Below are 17378 nucleotides of genomic sequence, written 5' to 3' on the forward strand. Positions count from 1 at the left end.
GTTCTCGCACGATGAGGCGTGAAGATTAGTCTAGCTAGCTATCAAGAGATTAAATGCAAATAGTTTTAGAGATTGAATTCAGCCAATGTAAATATACAACAAAACCCTTTTAGAATTAATCATGCTGCGTAATTTCTACAACACTATATTTGCTAAGATTGGTACCGTACATTTTATAAATAGGCAGCTGTTATAGCTTTATTTTACTAATGTGCCCATTCAGCACGATTGTTTTCGTTTTTTATAATAGGAAATAAATATTTTTGTTATCTTAAGTGAATTTTATTTATCTCTGTTGAGATCTATTTATTACATGAAAGAATTGTGAATCAAATATGGGGAAAGCCTTAATTTAGTGTATGTTTGTACAAGTACAAACAACCCTATATGCATTTTTTAGATGTTATGTCGGTAGAATTAAACCGTCATTGATATCTATCATGTTCTTCGTTAGCTTCTTATTGGATGAAAGTAGTAATGAAAACGTAAACCAATTTTCAAAAATGTGATATTCTTGCTGTGCTTCTTAATAGCGCACGGCAATATTTGTGTTTGAACATATTTTAATATAAGTGATCAAGAAAAGACATTTGATTGATTTAGTGCTACATATTACATATGAGTGATGGGAGAGGTTAATGTGATGAATGATATTCAGGGGATATTTTGTAACATTTATGTTCGGATTGTGTTGATACAGCATACATACAAGTATAACTCAGAGTGAGAAAAAGTCTCATAAAACGGAGTGTTATAATGTATGGGAAAGAAACATGAACATTGGGCGGAAAAGACGAGAAAACTTGAAGTTTTCGAAATGTGGATGTGGAGAGGGATGAAGAGAATTAGTCGGGGATAGAGGAAACGAATGAGAGGATGTTATAAAAGAACAACCAGATTTCACCAATGATCTTAGATTATGTCCTTTACTCATCAATATAATCATATGTTAGAATAAAATTTCTCATCGTAAATGAAGTTGAAAAATTCCAAATCTAAATTTTTGCAGTTTTACCTATGCAAGAAATAAGCCTGACCATCAAAATTTACAAAACATACATTCCCAAGCCCTAAAAAACAATTACCACATTTTTATATTTTTTTTGACAATATATTCATTGAAGATAGTCCAAATGTTGAGTTGATTCAGTTTAACGTCCCGTTCATCAGCAAGACTATATGAGGCGTGGACCTACTGATTAACGTGGAATCCGAACCACATGAGCTCCCGCCGGGAATCAAACCCGGGTCTCTCGCGCCAAAGGCACGTACACTAACCGCTTAGCCAGAAGGAGCTCTGGCCCAAATGTATTCCTCTCAAAATTCAAAGAGAGTGTTCCAACGTACTCATGTCAAATGAAACAAACGCAGTATTCACTCATTTAATCATATAGTTAAACCACATCTTATAGGATAAATGAGACCATAAACCTATCAAATTTTAATGTTTTGCAATTTTTTACCCAACATGGATTATCCAAATTTACAGAAGCAAATACCTTAATTCAAGAGACCATTTACCAGTTTTTAGTTTTGACTATTTCCAAAATACAAGATTGGGCTAATGTACACCTACGAAATTTCAGAGATGTGTAATGGTACCCATGCCCTATTCAAGAGAATACCGAATTTTATTTTTTGGCTATTCCCACATTTTAGAGGTGAGGCAACACACCTCTCCAAAATTTGAGAAGGAAATATCAATGTACCCTTGTCTTATGAAAGAGAACAAACCCCTGCACTCAATCATACAATCATATACCGTAACATAATGGAGGCTTATCAAAGAAGGTAGGTCAATAACCGACCACGTGGTGATGACAAGACATTACAAATATTTTTGCAATTTTTTTTTACACAAAAATGTGTAAGCTCCAAAAAATGGACCATCTAAATTTACAAAGTTGTATACTCGAGTCCTAGAGAATATTTGTAAAATTTTACTTTTGACAATTTCAAAATTTAAAGGGTGGGCCAATATACTTCTCCCAAATTCCTCCAGTGCTTCTCCCATAAGAGACATCGTTCCAATGTATCCATATCTCATGAAGGGAAATAGCAATACACTCCTCAATGTGTCCGTATACTCATACATGTAACCATTTAGAGTGATTAAGCCTCATAAAAAGAGGATAAATTAGGTGAAAAATAAAACTCCGAAATTTAAATTTTTCGCAATACATTTACCCATGAAAGGGAACAAGATGGACCAACCAAACTTACAGAGGTACATAAACCAGTTGATACTACGATACCAAATTTTTAAATTCGGTCATTTCCAAAATTTCAGTAGGTAGCTATGTAGCTCTCAAAATTTTCGGGTTGGGAGAACGTGTCCGTGCCAAAATTTAGAGAAAATAGTCCTATGTACACCTTAGTTATTGCCCCGGGTGACGGCTTCGCCATTTTTTGCTGATTCCTTAGAATGGACACCCCTAATGCTGAAGTTGAAATTTTAAAAATCAAACTTCCAATCTGTTAAAAAATCAATCTACATCTTTAAAAAAAACATCCAATCGAAAGCTCTTTCAATGTACTACTCGCATAATTCTCTCTGAACCAGTCTCCTACGTAATTCTCTTGTAATTGATATATAATATTTAACAATATTATTTCTCTTTCTGTTTCCGAGATGAAAGGGTCTTTCCTGGTAAGATAGTGATATCGGCTCTTGATCCAAATTGGGTCGTTATTGGACAAAAAGGTTATCCCTTTGACCTAAAACTACCTCAAAAAAATTTTTGACCCCCTACCCCCTCTCCTTACCGAATTAATGTATCACACATGCTCAAAATTGAATTTTTTAAATTTTGGTGTGGGTGGTAGAAAAATTTTGAAAGCTTCACAGATTGTAGATACTGTCTAGATGCAAATGTGCATTTTTTTTCAAAACTATCGATGCGTATTTTCTGTTTTCTTTTTTTGCGTGTTGAAAATTTCAAAAAAAAAAAGAATTGTAGATTTTTTTTTGGGGGGGGGCACGTTCCTGATTTTCTGGTTAAAGAATTTGTTATATCCTTAGGTACAATATATATTTTTTCGGAGCCTGAAAGTAATGGCAAAATTGTCAAAAAGAAACAAAACTGAAAACATACGTGTTTTTCGCACAGTTTTCCCACCATTTTAGGACCCTCAAGGTAATGGCCCTCTTCAAACAATCCTTTGCCAAAATTCACAACTTTCCTTTCTCTTGCGTCCCTTCCACTTCTGTCGTTTTTCGGCTGCTTCTATTATGTCCATTTCGAAACATAAACACCAAATATATCTCCGCAACAGTGCTTCCACTTCAACCGACTTTTGTACAACAGTTATAGACAGCTCGCGGTAGAGAGCGCTGCCGGTAGAGGGCGCCAAAGTGTGTGGCCAGTGAAGCAAGCACTGATAGATACGAGGAACCGACGCGAGGTGTGTGTTTGCATCGATAGTTTTGAAAAAAATTGCACATTTGCATCTAGACAGTATCTGCAATGTGAAACTTTCACAATTTTTGGACCACCCCCACCAAAATTTAAAAAATATTCAATTTTGAGCATGTATGATACGATAATTCGATAAGGGGAGGGGGTAGAGGGTCAACATTTATTTGAGGTAGTTTTAGGTCAAGGGTAACCTTTTGGGTCAATAGTAACCGAATTTGGATCAAGGGGCGATTTCACTATCTTACTAGGAAAGACCCTTTACTGCTCTATGAAACAATAGAAAGAAAATATTAGTATATACATATCAATACTTGAACATATTATCTCCTTATACACTTTTCACTGCACAAACTTGTTCAAAAAAATTGAATATCGATCTCTGTCACGAAGTAAGTATATATCATTATCCCTAGATTAGGCGCGTGGGTGACAGGTGTCCCCCAGTGATTTTTGTCTCAAACTTGCAACACTGTGTGTTGGTATTCTGAGTTGCGCCTTTCAGTAGCTGAAGGTTAATTATTGATCTTTATTGTGGTGGCAGTAGTACACTTCTGTTTCCTGTCTACAGTATGTGAGAAATAAATTCTCTCTGCAGAAGCGTATTTGGGTGACAATTGTCAACCGCGCGCCTAGGTACGTATCAAATAAAATATCAAAACGCCCGAAGACAAAGGCAACAAAAGAAAACAATGTTGTTTTGCAGTGGCTTGCGGAGGATGAGGAGTCGGAGGTGTGTTGTGATGAGAGTGATTAGGAGTTTATCACGTAAGTGCAAGTGACCACAATACTGAATCTGGACAAAATAACCCCTAGTGATATTTTTTTATCTTCTAAAGATATGTGCAATTAATGTACTTTGCACCCTGAAATTCAGTACCAGTTCACCTCAATTGTCACGAAGGAGTTGTTTACGATGATATCACCTGCAAAATGATGAAACCTGAGATGAACTGACTGTGCTGTATTTCCCAAGTTCCAGTTGAAATTAGGAAGAGCGGCCAACTCCGACTGTTAGTTGGTGTTGAGGAAGAGGGAATGGTCGATCTTAAGAAACCATCAGGATCCAGAAAACGTTACCATGTTTGTGGAAGAGGAAGAGACAAAACTACAAGGAAGTGGTGCTTGAAATTTAAGAGATGGATGTGTGTTGAACATCTCAAAGACATTTATGTAACATGCTTGGAATCAGTTGAGTAATCATGAAACAAAAGTCCGTTATATTCAGTAGAACACTGTGTACAATCAAAACTATAACCTGTGATTAAAATTTTATCAAATAAATGAAGGAATCGTCATTTAAAGATGATTATACTTATTCAAGATACATTTTAATGGGTGGGTGACAAATGTCCCCCACGCGTCTAATTGTGCAACACAAACGTAGGCGCCTAATGCAGGGTTATCCCAAAATAGAATCCTCTGCTTTTACTTAGCCATAGACGAAACCGATATTAACAAGAACAACAACACTTCGATAGCTCTCTACATTATGAAAGTTTATGCACCCACGTGGTTTTCCATTAAAAGAAAACCATGTCTCACAGACGGACCACGACACCTCTGAACACTAATTTCATTATCTAGAGCAATGACGAACTAAACGAAAAAAACAAACGATACAGTTAAATGTAGGAATGCATACTCCAGTCATCCGGAGAACCTCATACTTGCTTTGATTAGTGACGACGAAGCTGACAAGCGACGATTGAGATGGCGAAGAATTTTGAAGGCTCGAACATGCGCTACAACAACTGTTCGAGAATTTGAAGTCCCAAAGAATGTGACGTCGATATGGTTGACTGGTCAACAGTAAGTCTGACAGAGCCGCTTCTTACCAAACATTTGAGCTTAGAAGAGATAAAGGAGAATTTTAAAACTGCAGCAATAGCAGCTGAAGAAATAAAGTATTTTTCCTGTGACACACAGAACTTGGAGAGAATGATAAAATTAGTGACTGAGGTGGCATCTTCTGTATGTAGACCGCAAGCACCACATGAGTTTGTTCTGGCTACCTTGAAATCACACCATCACATGCCAAACTTTTTATCAAAGCCTAATTACAAGGCTAATCAACAGTAGAGACTAGACACTAGCATGTAGTAACACATAGACAGTAGCCTACCAGCTTGATAAAGGAATGTGGGTAGGCGAGCGGAACTCACTTTGCAGCCATCACCTGGTGGTGAGTTCTAAGTTATTTCTAAATATGTAATTACTACAGTTTAGAAATAAGAGAAGAGCTGTAAAAGTATTTTCTTCTTGAAAGTTTAATGCGAAGAAAAAAACATTAAAACGAGAAATGGAAACAAACACAAAAATTAATTATGATTTGCATAAGTTTTGTTTACACTTCGACCTTTAACTTTACTACATCACTCCCTTCCACCCGCCAGTAGATAACTGGCGATTTCTTGTGCGTCTTGTAGGCAGTGATAATTTTAAAAAAGAATTTCACTGCTTTTTTTTTTTTTTTTTTTTTTTTGTAATTGTTACCGTAAAACAAGAGAGAAACACTGACATATGTTCTTTGCATATTATCGAATTTTGTCATATTTTAACACGTTTTAACGTATTTTTAGAGTCACTTCGTCAACTGAACGGTATGGCCTATCGAACTGAAATTTTTCTACGTGCTAAGGAAGCAAGAAAACAAAAAAAATATTAATACCGCTAAACGAATATCATGTTTTTTCTTAAAAGAAAAGCTGTAAAATGCTACAAATTATCTCTTTTAAAAAAAGCGAGAGCCAAGTCGTCACCTGAAGGAGGTCACCAAACGACTTAAGATTTTATTTACGTGATATTGATTTAAAGACACACGAAAATAGTCTATCACAAAATCAATTTCGAAAAGAGTGTTTTCTTTTTCGATCCACCCTAATGAATAAGACTTGAATCTACGGTTTAACATGGAATCCGACCTAACCACACGAATTCCCACCATGAATCGAACCTGGTCTTCTTTTCTAAAATTTCGTACACTAACCATATAGCTGCGACATAATTTATGACTCGTGACGATATATTGTGCGTATATTATATATTGTATATAAGTATTGTGTTACAAAGGTAATGAAGGAAGTTTCCATTTCTAGAATGAAACGAACATAATGTAGGAAACAAGATAACACTGGAAAATCGATTTAGATTAGGTATTTTCCAATATGTTTTCTCTTTTTGAAGCATATTCCAATGTTGTAAGAAATATTGGCAAAAAGAAACGAAATCATTCTTGAGGACACTCTGATTACAGCTAACTGTATTGATGTTAGTCTGAGAGGCAGGATTTGTCTTATCTGTGGGAAACCAAATTCAAACTATGATCCTCCCTTCTTCCCATAAAGGCAATCTAGGGTCCATAGCTGAAACTCCCTTAAGTATGAGATCGGTCTTAGAAGTGGGAGAGGATCTATGAGGAAGTACGTCATTCTATTGACACATTGTTTCCCCTTGTCTGTTGTAAGTTAGGGATGGGTGGTAGTATAGAATAGAATTCTCAATAGCAGGACATCATTGGAGGGGATGTTAATGCTTCGAGGGGAAAGGGATGAAGCTGCCGTGATTGAACACCATTTCATTTACGGGATTTCTTGGCTTCTCTTTTCAGTTCCTCTCTTTTGTACGGGGACAATCTGACCAAACACTGCCCGAAGGGGACGCTTCCTGTTATCCAATTCTTCACAATTCTCTTCTCGGTCATCCTCGCTCGGGTAGATCAATTCATATAGGGTAAGGGGATGACAGTGAGATGGACAAGGGTAAATCATCATGATGGAAGCTGTTCTATCAGACTTTGCACTTTAAATGTAAACACTTTTGAAGCTTGTACTGATTAAGTACTACGTACTTAAAGTCATCGATCAGAAAATTGCTCAAAATGTACAATCCTAAAACAGTTTAAATGCGTAATTTTCAAATTTCAGATGAAACACTCGAAACATAATTATTTGTTTTCAGAAAAAATCTTCATAATCATTTAATATCAAAAAGTGGTTGGAACTGAAGTGAACTTTGATTTAGGAGTACTGCTACTGTCTTAGAAATTACCGTGAACAATGTTTGAATCGCTTATTTGAGAAACGTCATAAGTGAATAATGTCGTAAATCAATGATTTGTGACATTTCTCAACTCAGGGACACTTGTCGCAGCTCCATATTGCACGAATTGTTAGCATGACTTCTGACATATCACAACCCAACGATGTAGCTACCCTTCAAGAATCGAAGCTGCATATAAACTCGTTTTTGGCATATATCTGACTTATGAGTTTCTCAAATCAGCTATTCAGTTTTCTTTCTTTTCCGTTATTTGCATACAGTATACTGTCATCAAAGGGAAACATTTAATCAGTAGCGTACACAAAATTTCCTCAAGGAGGATTTGAAGCTCCTGAGTTTATATGAATATGAAATATCATCGTGTGCAGCCTTTTGATTCTTGAGTTATTAAGAACACAATTTGAAGTTTGGACCTTTGAGTCTAAACTCCACCTTTGATGGCAAATAGCTCAATAACTAAAAATCTGTACATAACAATATTTCATATACATAATAAGCTTACAAAATCTACTACCATGCTGAACTTCATTTGAGTAAAAATCAAATAAGTTCCATCAAGAATGTTTTCATGAAATTTGACTTGACTGAGACCAAATTCAATTATGCTGCCCAATCACTCAGGAACCAAAGATATACACTCCATAATATTTTATATTATTGTCGAATATGTACAAAGCTTGTCAAGTTCTACCATCTTGGTCAAGATAGGATGGGTTTTAACAATCATGATTTAGCGATTTTTTTTTCATTTCATTAAATCCACACGCTACTTTGATGATCAATAATATGAGAACAAATATTCTGCATTACATAATATTTTTCTCATGTACTAAGGCACACTAGGACTATTATCGTGCCAAATTTTGTTAAGATCGTATTAGTTAGTCAAACAATCATTTTACTAAGTCAACTCCAAATTTGTTGACCAATAACTCATCACAATATTTTATATGGATACTAAGCTTGTCACACGCTATCAATATTCCAATTTCAGTTAAGACAAAAACGTAGTCAAGGGAGAGGTTCGGATCCCTCCTTCGAAACCAGAAATAAAAAAAAAACATTAACGAAGGATGAAACAAAAAGAAGAATGAGCATTAAAAATTAAAAGAATGAGCTGCAGTAGGCTTTTGGCTACTTTTTCTTATTAGGGGTTTTGTGTGTAGGAAACCGGAGAGGAAACGCATGTGCCCATCCCATTGTTTCTTCTCTACTCCAGCCTTACGAAAAAAGCATCAGCCGAATTACTTGCTATACAGGGTGGCGAATGAGCGGGATATCCTGGAAAAGTCAGAGAATTAGAAATCTCTAGGAAAGTTAACGAAATTCTCAGAATTCCTGCTACCAGTCGGGGAAATTTCAAGCTTTCGAAAACAGTACCGTTCTGCAATAGTGTGCACATCTTTTATCATATTTTTTCGTCATCAAACATGCTACTTCAGAAACAGTTTTCTACTGCTTCTTTAACTTGTCATTTGGAACAAATAATAGTTAAAATAATAAAAACAAAAAGTTATGTGGAAAGAAGGTTCTGTTAACATTTGATTGAACTGAGAAAGAAAACGCAGATATTGTAAAATATTTTACAAGACATTATTGGATATGTATTTTTTATAATACTGGTTATATACTTTTTATAATAGTTGAGGTCATAATGAAAGGAAAATTGTTGTTTGAATGAACAGAGAAAGGGACATAGATACTGTGAAATCTTTTTCAGTTTTTCAAAATATTTTTTATTCGAGATTTCTTCATAGTTTGTTATTAAAATACTTATTACCATATAATCATTTTATTGTCCTAGCAAACCAATGCAAGCAAAATAGTTTAGAGTGATCGAGCCCCTAATGTGGCAACCACAGTATTTCATATCACGGAACCCCCTATTACGAAATTGTGGCTACGTGCTTCGTTAAGATATGATAGGTTCCATCAATTGCCTTTCAGAGAAATTTCTTGATTTCACTGAGTTCAAACTCAACTTCAATGGCCAGTAATGCGGGAACTAAAGGTCTATACAGCATAAAAATTCCTATTATTAGTGAATGTAGAAAGTCTCACAGTATCTTCCACTGTAGCAAGTTTGGTCAAAATCGGATAGGTTTTATGGATCCCGATTTAGAGAAATTTCGCGATAAGGAAATTGAAGGACAATAACTCGAGAATCAGTGGCCTACATGCCACGATATATATACATATATATAGTGTGTTAATGAACTATACCTACAATGTGTAAGAGGTGATTCCTTTCATCAAAATAAGAGAAAAAGTTCATATGGACCTGAGGGAAAAGTGCATAGTTTCAGAGCCAGGGCTGTCCAAAATCGCGAAAAAGACAAATTTCAACATTTTCTATTTCGAATTCCAGAAACTGTGGATGGTGACCCTTATTACCGTAAAGGAAGTCATGCATACACAATCCAAAAATCCATATTTCATTAATTTTTAGTGGATGTACAGAGTATTCCAGAGATGATTCCCAGATATGCCATCAAACTAATTTTGAGATAAGCTCTGACTTTATGATTGGTCCAAAGTAGACAAACAATAAGCCTTGATAGCAGTAAATACAGAATCATTTGGCGAGATGTCGGAAACGCATGCTGCAACGTTTCTTTCACGCTTATAAGCGAATAAAGAGTGAAATATACCGTCACGAAATATAATGCATCACACATATTCCGAACACACAAAATGAGCTGCAGGTTCCTAACGCTTCCGACTTCCCTCCGAAGCATTGGATATCCATTGTTGTCAAGGCTTACCTTCTACCTATTTTGGACTCTCCTTGAAATCTAGGTATATCTGAAAACTCTATTGAGAGCATATCTAAGAATTACACTCTGTAGGGAATACCTTGGTTACCTATTGAAAATTGACGAAATATGCACTTTTGGATTCTGTATGCGTAGCCTCCTTTATGCTGATGAGGACTACCATCCAAAGTTTCTGGAATTCGAAATAGAGTGTGTTAAAATTTGACTTTATCGCGATTTTGGACAGATCTACCTCTGAAACTCTGCACTTTTAGCCATTGGTCAATATGGAGTTTTTGTCTAATTTTGATATGAGGAATCACCTCTTACAGTTTGTCGGTATAATTCATTAAGACCCTGTATATATATATATATATATATATATATATATATATATATATATATATATATATATATAATTAAGCTACATGAAATCTACAACCAAAATCAAATTCGCTTAAGAGCAGATTACTACATGGTGTTCAATATACAACGCAACCCGGAGTTCGGGATAGTAGAACATGAACCTGAAGTGATACACAAATAATGGTTATACCAAAATGAAGCCTTGTTCATGCATATATTTTTAAACTAGAAAGCAACGATTGAAGTACACTAGGAACGACACAGTGTTCAGATGTAACCGAAGTTGTAAGTTTTTTTTTTCCAAACATGTAAATTGACTCATAACTCATACATATGGATATTCTGTCGTTAATTCTCAGTTTGTTTAGTTGGAGTAGCTTGGAAACTAAGGAGCAGAAGAAAAGAAGTTTTCATTTCCACCAACAACTAAGCGGGTGAGGCTTCTGTAAGGGGGAACTAGGGAAATTGTAGTTTTCATAAATTAACACTCTGAATTGGCAACTTTGGTGATGTTTCAGTGCATCAAAAGGTGTGTTAAGGATCTGTCTACATTATGCAATTCCTTAAAATAACAATTAAAAACACACTTTGAAATTATCATGATAAAATCTTTACTTAAATACCCCCGCAACACTGCTACTATCAGAAATGAGTTAGCAGCTCTACAGCGGATGCTGGAAGTGTCCCCTGTTTTGATTCAAACACTGGTTCACGTGTTTCACTAGATTCGGATCAACATTACGAAGATTAGACGTGTTAATGTTCTCAATGGCACTGCGAATGTTCGTTTCCAGGTTCAAGAATTGTTCTTGTATACCCCTTGCATTAAATAGCCCCATAGAAGTGAATAGCAGTGTTGCCGAGTACATGTAAGTACAAATTTTATCATGATAATTTCAAAGTTTGTTTTTAATTGTTTTCAGTATTGCATAATGTAGACAGATCCTTAACATACCTTTTATGCACTGAAACATCAGCAGGGTTGCCAATTCAGAGTGTTAATTTATGAAAACTACGATTTCCCTAGTTCCCTCTTACAGAGTTCTCATCCGATTAGTTATCGGTGGAAATGAAAAATTCTTTTTTCTGCTCCTTGGTTTGCAAGCTACTCCAACTAAACAAACTAAAAATTAACGACAAAACATTCATACGGATGAGTTATGAGTCAATTTACATGTTTTGCAAATAAGAGAAAAAGATTTACACCTTTGGTTACATCTGGCAACACTGTGGGGTTCCTAGTGTACTTCAATCATTGCTTCCTAGTTTAAAAATATATGATGAACAAGGCTTCATTTTGGTATAACCATTATTTGTGTATCACTTCAGGTTCAAAAGTTCTACTATCCCAAACTACGGGTTGTATTGTATATTGGACACCCTGTATCTTCTATAACGTACCATACATAATATTCTTTCACTTAATCAAATGCCAAACTTGATGATCGACAACTAAGGAAACAGTAACCTGCACATGTTTCGTATATGTACTAGGCACATAAAGATTTACCACAATAAGATATTTGCTCAAGATGGCATGTGAGACATTTGTTGATTCCGTTTATCATTTCCCTATATAATGCTTTTTCTACTGGTTTTTAATCCTTTCTAGCTGCACGCAGATTGTTTTGACTCTTCGACCTGATGGGAAAAGCTGGTGTGTTAGTAACAATGGTTGTGAACAGTTCAATCTGGAATTCAGAGCTTACATTCAAGACCCTTTAGTTGATTTCAGTCACAAAGAAGTGAGACTCGTTTCACAGTCTGAAACTACGGTAGACTTCCAAACTATGTGAATACAATTATCAAACTTGAAGTAGCATATCTATAACAATTAGTTGCAATAGAGGAAGAAGATCAAAGATAACATCAGCCTCTTGGATGCTGAATCCATGTCAAAAAGACATTGCTCGCTAACCCTTATTGTTTTTGTTCTATGAGGCAGTCGTAATTAAGTGATAATTAATTATCACTTCTCGTTGCAATAGGAAAAAACAGAGATGAAACTTACTTGGTACTTTTCCCATATGAGAATGTACTTGTCCTTAACTATTCCTGTTTTATCCATTACGTGATCAGAGTTGTAATCTAATAAACATAGATTTTCACCAGTTCTGGTTTCATCATATAGACAGAAGCTGGGATAAAACTCATTCTTGAGGTGCTGAATATGTGTCAAAAATTCTGTCTTGATATTCATTATCGTGTTTGCACAAAGGAAATGAGTGTTCAAACCGAAAATACTAGTAAGTTTTAAACACTTTCGGTTTCGGGAATGTGTTAAGGATGGTAATGATTTGTTCTCTTGAGACACTGAATCGATTGCTGAAATTCCCTTGTCCCTATCTGCTACGGTTTCTATTCTATAGCGACTAACAATGAAGTAATATACGGTTTATTTCTACCACTTCTGGTTTATATAGAGAGTCACTGAAAGAGAAGGAACTATTTCTTGAGACACTAAATCGGTGGAAAAAACTGTTTCTCAATATTATTTACCGTTTTTGCTCTTTAAAAATCAGTATTGAAACCGAAGTACTAGTAATTTTATCCAATTCTGTTTTTCGTAGTGTGGCAATTACTGATGATATGTTCTTTTCAGACGCTGAACCAATTGAAGAAAACCACTTGTTATTATTTGTTCTATGGCGACAAACGTTGAAACCAGAAATGGTTGATATCTACCACTTCTGGTTTGAACAGTGAGTTTGCCTAGTATATGAGATCTACTCTTAGGACACTGAATCGATCGAACGAAAACGCCTTTCCATGTTTTTCCTGTGTTTTTTTCAATATTAAATATGAACCACTTCCTGTTTTAGTAGAGTGTTGCGAATGGTAACAATGTTTCCTTGAGATGCTGAAACGATTGCAAAGAAAAGAACAGATGTCGCTATCCATTACACTTTCTATTTGCGGCGAAAAACATTGAAATTGGAAACTGAACTACTTCCGGTTTGAATAACGGATTAACGGAGGAGATAGAACCTATTATTCTGATACTGAGTCAACTGCAAGAAACCATTTATTGATATCTCTTACTATTTTTGTTCTGATACCTGTCGAGTGATAGATGGACCGACAGACGGATATAGCCATTCTATAAGACTTCCGACACTTATGCATAGCATAGTTCGGAAGTCTAATAATATATTTTTTTTAGTCGTGGTACATAAAGTCATATAACATTTCTCCCAATAAGTGTATTTCATCTTTAGGATATTTAAATAAATTTTGAAATACACTAAGTCACAAATAGTATCTTTGAGATATATGTTGTGTCTCTTTCTACTATGACTGTTACTGGTAGCCTGGTAGAAGTTTTGCTTAGTTAATTAGAGATTTGTCATGTAATTTGCATACAATAAGTATATATGAAGATATAAAGTTTTCTCTTTCAACTAAAAGAAACGCCGAGAGGATGAAGCTCAAAGGTAATATCTCTGGTTATTTACTCAAGATTTTGAGTTTTGGAATTGAGTCCCGGCTATTTCCAGACCTTGAAATTACCCTTAGCCCCTTACCGCATGCCGTGCCATATATAGCACATCTCCTTTTTTCGCTTTAGCTTTTGTGTGATTTATTAAATGTGCCAAATGACTGTTTCGTCTGCTGTGTGAGATATTGACGTGTATGAATAAGAGATTTTGGTGTCATCTGGCTTGTTCTTTGTGAGTTGTATTAGGCGGTTAAACGTTAACATGTGGTTTTTGTGAATCAGTGGATTTTTGTTAGTGAAAATAATTTTTTGGTGAAACATTGTGCGCACTTTTCCCAAAGAACTGAGAGTATAGTATAGATGTAGTAGCCCTATAGTATAGTATAGATATTACTATATCTATATATGGCAAGATCCATTCCCTGAACATTTCTAGGAAAGCTTACCTTACTGCATAGTGTACCATATATGGCAAGTATTTGTTTCTCCTCGGAATTAAGTGAAAATTTTAGAATTCGTTTTAATTCATTTTTCAAGTTCCCATATGAGAATTTCCAATATTGATTATTTTTTCGCTAAAAGAAAAAAATCGACCAGAAAGGGTTAAATATTTTTAAAATTTCCAGCGAAATTAGAAATTGATTGCGATCAAGTTCAACAATGATAGGAGTTGTATATACTAAAGGCTATTTTCGTTGTAGTATTCCGCGTTTGAAATTTTCACAAAACTAAGTGATAAAGTTATAAATCAATCTCCGTTATATACTCCTAAATTATTTAAAACACACTCCACTAAAGATATTACAATTTATATAGTACTAATAAAGCAGGCTTTAATATAATAACTTTCATATTAGAGTTCAGAATCATTGTAATTTAGAGCAAAGCGCTTAAAGACAGCATTAAATTATGAAGAAAATGCAGGGTAAGACAATGCGAGAGCCTTCACCTTTGTTATGATGGGTAGTAACATCATCCCATATCAATGTGTACTTGTGACATTCATCGTAATGTATCTTATTCATCGTGAAAGTTTCCTATGTTTATCTTAATTTAACTTATTATTTCTATCCAAGCATGGCAAAACATGATGTCATTTTCACAGGAAAGCAAATTTCAATGTTATGAATCAAATCTATACAATGATGGCAAAATGTAATATCGCTTTTTGGCTATTTTCAGATTTTTCGTTCCTCTAGTTGTTCACATTGAGATTTATACGCTACAAGAAGTTGATAACTGCTAAATTGAAATTTAGCTATTTAGCAGTATATGTTTTGTTTTCACCAACAAAGTGGAAGTATTTAACATTTTATTCAGGAGATTGTAATTTTCTTTCCCGTACAAAAATATACGTACGTACATATCATGTCTGTCCGTTTTAGTGTATAAATATTAAACTCATCTTCTCCTTTAGACTATGCATTTTTAATCCAAAGACATATAAAAATCTAGTTCAAGACTGATACTAACTTTGCTCAAAGATTCATTTCAAACCATTCAGCCATTTCTCCGTAACGATACAACAGACAACGTCAACTTCATTTTCGCCGTTCATTTGATTCTCTTGAAAAATCATGGACACTGTATCTATAGGAGAATGGCAAAAGTAGATATGGACATTTTAGCAATAGAACAAATTACAAACTTTTGAATTTGTATGAATTTGAATATACATTTAAAGATCTACTCGATAGATACATATTCGTGACCATAGCTATTAAATCAGTGTCATTGGGGCCTCAAAAGTTTCAATTCCATCAAAGAAGTAGGCCAATGTATTGCACCGGTTACTGGTGACAAACGGACTACTGCTTTTCTTACACAACGTATCAGCATAGCAGTTTAGCGAGATAATGTGGCTTCTATTTCTCTCGGTTCATTACGTTCTAACAAATTATTAGAAAAGATTTCTATTTTACATCTAACTGAACAGAGTCAATTCAACACCTAATAGACCTTGGTATATGAAAGTATATTATACCTAGGTAGTTACAAATAAAGGAATATTATATATCAAATAGCAATGTTAAAATATTGAAAATAAATAAACTTTTCTATTAAGCTTAAACTGTTTTCAGTTAATTGAAGGAAATGGAGTACATGCTATTAAATAGGGCATTTCAATTAAACCATAATCAATATTTTTAAATATATGCATATGTGCAATCAATCACCGGGAAAGAAATATTAGAAAATGGTCAAAAAGTGTTATTTATATTGTTTATTTTTAACTCGGAAACGCGATAATGCTTTATTTAAGTCTTGTTCTCTGTGTTAGATTAGATTTTATCGAATTGATTACACCAATAATTTCTTCACCAATGTTAAACAGTCTTCTCACTTGAAATTAAATTTTTCTATTTTGCTTCCTTATAGAACAACGAAGTTATGAAGGATAAAGCCTACTATAATATTAAAGTGGTATCCGAATCCATTGCAATTAACAGGTGGATACACTATCACAAAAGAGCAATCAAGGATAAAAATCATTCAATATCACACTATCTCGCCTCAAAGAAAGCTGGATTACAGGAGAACGCTACCAGCTTGTCAATCTTGGAATTATATATTTATATGATGCCAATTACCTTATGACTGATGTTCTCGCCTTTGATTTTGGTAACTCGATTATGTTCTAAACACTAGTATTACCTTATACCAGTACCCGTTCAGTATTGCCTGGAAAGTGTAAATAAATATTAATCTCCAAGCAAATGATTTATTTTGAAAACAACTACAATATTACGAATATGCCTATACATCGTGAAAAGTGTATCCAAAGATAAAATATATACTAATCGATAAACTTCATTGGACCAAATAAAATAATATAGAATACTTTAGATCCTCATGCCTAGTTTTAGAGAAAATCAAGAAGAAAGACATATTATTAAGTTGTCAAATAATAACTGATAGTTTTAATGTGCTGGATAAGATTATTTACTTATATACTTAAAAGATTGTTTAGTAGCAGATTGTACCAGTGTAACCGCTTCCCGGATCTTCCCTTGTACTGTCCCACCAACGAGTACTTTCAGGAGATCTGAACTTATCTGGTTGGTGGAACAGCAGGGGGCAGATCCGGAAAGCGGTTACAGAATAAATGGCGCCCGAGCGACCTGAGTCGAGATCGCTGGTGCCAAAACAGTTGTTCCCTTAAAACAGGATATATTCCGCCCGAATTAGTAACATGAGTCGAGACTGTTGGTGCTCTAACAAATGTGCAATACGCTCACAAAATAAATGATACCAGAAGTAGTGACTCGAATCGAGACTGTTGGTGCTCGAATATTTATAACATTAATACTCACACATACCTTTTTTTTTCAGCTTAGA

This window comes from Thermobia domestica, chromosome 2, assembly GCF_964235325.1.
Source record: "Thermobia domestica chromosome 2, izTheDome1.hap1.1, whole genome shotgun sequence".
Classification (NCBI taxonomy): domain Eukaryota; kingdom Metazoa; phylum Arthropoda; class Insecta; order Zygentoma; family Lepismatidae; genus Thermobia; species Thermobia domestica.